Source organism: Arachis hypogaea, chromosome 15, assembly GCF_003086295.3.
Source record: "Arachis hypogaea cultivar Tifrunner chromosome 15, arahy.Tifrunner.gnm2.J5K5, whole genome shotgun sequence".
NCBI lineage: Eukaryota > Viridiplantae > Streptophyta > Magnoliopsida > Fabales > Fabaceae > Arachis > Arachis hypogaea.
Window position 1 is genome coordinate 85,561,627 of NC_092050.1, and position 3,871 is coordinate 85,565,497.

Genomic DNA, 3,871 nt, shown 5'->3' on the forward strand with positions numbered 1-3,871 from the left:
CTTGAAGAGATATGGCTCGTCCCAGACAAAGTATTTTGCATCATTCATGAGCTTCCTCTTTTGATGTTTATTGATCCTTGGGGGTAATGCTCCAGTCGCCTTGAAATTTGCAATATCTGCAAACCATGGTGCTTTGTGAACTGTCATCAACTGCTCATCAGGGAAGAGCTCGTTCACATTTGTATCATTTTTTCCACCTTGATCATGGGGGATTCTGGATAAATGATCTGCCACCTTGTTCTCCACTCCTTTCTTGTCTCTGATTTCAATATCGAATTCCTGCAACAGTAACATCCACCTTATTAGTCTTGGCTTTGATTCTTGCTTGGCAAACAAATATTTAAGTGCTGTGTGATCTATAAAAACAATCACTTTAGCACCAATGAGGTATGATCTAAATTTATCAAATGCAAAAACTATTGCTAGCAACTCCTTTTCAGTAGTGGTATAATTCTTTTGAGTTTCATTAAGGACTTTGCTAGCATAGTATATCACACGAACTAGGTTATCTTTCCTTTGTCCTAACACTGCCCCAACTGCAAAATTAGATGCATCGCACATCAATTCAAATGGTAGGTTCCAATCAGGTGGGGAGATGATAGGAGTAGAGGATAACCTCATTTTCAAATGTGCAAATGCTAGCATGCATGTTTCATCAAAGATGAATGGTGTATCAGATACAAGGAGATTGCTTAAGGGCTTGGCTATCTTTGAAAAATCTTTAATGAACCTTCTATAAAAACCAGCATGCCCTAAAAAACTTCTAATTGCCTTGACATCACTGGGTAGGGGTAGTTTTTCAATAAGTTCTACTTTAGCTCTAGCAACCTCAATGCCTTGGTGAGAGACCTTGTGACCAAGGACTATTCCTCCTGTCACCATGAAGTGGCATTTTTCCCAGTTCAAGACCAAATTGGTTTCTTGGCATCTTTTCAATACCAAGGCGAGGTGATGTAGGCAACTAGGAAAAGAATCTCCGAATACTGAGAAATCATCCATAAAAACTTCAATGAATTTTTCTATCATATCTAAAAAGATAGAAAGCATGCAGCGTTGGAAAGTTGCAGGGGCATTACATAATCCAAATGGCATGCGCCTATAGGCAAACACTCCATACGGACAGGTAACTGAGGTTTTCTCTTGGTCTCTTGGATCAACCACTATTTGGTTATATCCTGAATAACCGTCGAGAAAACAATAATATGCGTGCCCTGCAAGTCTTTCCAGCATCTGATCCATGAATGGAAGGGGAAAATGGTCCTTTCGTGTAGCCTCATTGAGTTTCCTGTAGTCTATGCACATCCGCCATCCTGTGACGGTCCTTGTAGGTATGAGCTCATTCTTCTCATTGGTAACAACAGTGATCCCTCCCTTCTTTGGCACAACATGTGTGGGGCTAACCCAAGGGCTATCCGAAATTGGGTATATGACTCCTCCTTGCCAAAGCTTCATAACTTCTTTCTGTACCACTTCCTTCATGATTGGGTTCAGCCTTCTTTGGGATTGAATGGATGGCTTGGCATCATTTTCTAATAGTATTTTATGCATGCATATGGCTGAGCTGATTCCCTTCAAGTCAGCAAGGGTCCATCCAATGGCATCCTTATGCTCCCGCAGGACCTTGAGTAGCTCGTCTTCTTGATCTTGACTGAGGGATGAATTTATGATCACTGGGTAGTTTTCATTTTCTCCTAGATAGGCATATTTGAGAGTGGGTGGCAATGCTTTGAGTTCAGGTTTGGGTGCTTCTGATTTTTCGCTCCCTTCCTTTGGTGCATCTGGTATATATGTTTCTGTTGTAGCTACCTCTTCACTTGATTCAGATTCTTCCTCTACCAATCTCTGGTTCTCTTCAGGTTCATCTTCTTCAAAATTCTCCTGCACTTTATCCTCAAGTGCATCTAACCTCATGTATTCCCCCAATTGTTCCGGTGGATAACTCATGGCCTTGAACACATTGAATGTCATCTTTTCATTGTGTAATCTAAGGGTGAGGTCACCTTTTTGAACATCAATGACAGCTCCAGCAGTGGCCAAGAATGGCCTTTCCAAAATGATAGAGGTTTTGGCGTCTTTCTGCATGTCCAGCACCACAAAATCTGCTGGGAATATGAAATCTCTTACTTTTACTAGCAAATCCTCCACTATCCCGTGAGGGAATTTGAACGATCGGTCTGCCAGTTGTAGAGCCATTTTTGTTGGTTTAGCCTCCTCAATTTTCATCTTTCTCATCATAGCTACTGACATCAAATTGATGCTGGCCCCTAAGTCACAAAGAGCCTTTTCTACTGTGATTTCTCCTATAATGCAAGGGATCTAAAAACTCCCAGGATCCTTCAGTTTCTGAGGTAGTTTATGCTGAATGATAGCACTGCACTCTTCAGTTAGTATCACAGTCTCATTGTTCTTCCAGCTTCTCTTCTTAGTCATTAGCTCCTTCAAAAACTTGGCATAAAGTGGCATTTATTCTATGGCTTCAGCAAATGGTATGTTGATTTGTAGCTTCTTTAAGATTTCCAAAAATCTCAAGAACTGGTTGTCATCTTCCTTTTTCTTCAATAGCTGGGGGTATGGAGCTCTTGAGACGTTGAGTTGGGGTATCTTTTTCTCTTTCTGCAAACTTGGCGTGCGGGGTCGCATTCCATCTTGCTCCTCTTCCTTTTCAATTGAGCTTTCTTCTAGTGGTTTTTGGGGATTTTCCTTCAGTTCTTTCCCACTCCTAAGTGTGATAGCTTGACACTCCTCCCTTTTGCTTGAATGAGCATCATAGCAAAAATTGTGGTTCGGAAGCTGCTTAAAAAGATAGCTAATTTGTGTCTCCAGTGTGATGGCAGCATTTTGATTCTGCATGTTTGACTGCACTTCCTCTTTGAATGCTTTACTGTCTTGAATGTCTCTGCATATTCCTTCAATGAAGGTTTCGATCTTAGAGAGCTTGTCATCAATTGATGAGTGATTCGGAGCAGATGTACTGTTTTGGTTTTGATAAGTGTGTGGAGAAGTGTTGTTGTGGGGGTGTTGAGATGTCCTCTGGGTGAATTGTTGGTGAGCTGCATTGTTGTTGGAGTTGTAACGTCTCTGGTCTTGGTTTTGATCTTGCTCACTTCCCCACCCAAAGTTCAGGTGATTTCTCCATCCAGGGTTGTAGGTCTTGGAGTATGGATCATAGTTTTTCCTTGGTGAATTCCCAATGTAGTTGGCTTGCTCATGACTCCCTTCTGCTTCTTGGTTTACTCCTTCTTGTGTTGTTGATGAAGTGGAGATTGCTGCTACTTGGTTCATCTCCATCTTCTTGGTGAGGTCAGCCAGCTGCTGGGTAATGAGCTTGTTTTGGGCCAACAGAGCATCCACATTGTTTAGCTCCATCACTCCTCTTGTGTTCCCTCTTTCGGAAGCATAGAAGTAGTCGTTTTCTGCTACTGTTTCAATAACATCTATGGCTTCCTCAATGGTCTTCTTCTTGTTCAAGGACCCTCCAGATGAATGGTCTACTGCCTTTTTTGACTCATAAGAGAGCCCTTCATAGAAAATGTGCAGCTGGACCCATTCGTTGAACATGTCAGGTGGACACCTCCTTGTTAAGTCTTTGAACCTCTCCCATGCTTCATACAGAGTCTCACCATCCTGTTGCCTGAAGGTTTGAACCTCAGCTCTCAGCCTATTGATTCGTTGAGGAGGGTAGAATCTTGCTAAGAATTTGTTCACCACATCCTCCCAAGTTGTCAAGCTCTCCCTTGGGAAGGATTCCAGCCACTTGGCTGCCTTGTCTCTGAGTGAGAAGGGAAATAAGAGCAATGTATAGGCGTCAGGATGAACACCATTAGATTTTATTGTGTCACATATTCTCAGGAATGTGGTCAAATGTTGGTTG

At 42.1% G+C, this 3,871-nt stretch overlaps 1 non-coding gene across 1 annotated transcript; it reads left to right on the forward strand.

Moving 5' to 3' along the window:
* Positions 1-3,556: 3,556 nt before the first annotated feature.
* LOC112753732 (small nucleolar RNA R71) lies at positions 3,557-3,660 on the forward strand. The gene has a single exon (XR_003178102.1). It is a non-coding gene; the product is annotated as a small nucleolar RNA R71 (small nucleolar RNA).
* Positions 3,661-3,871: the final 211 nt, after the last annotated feature.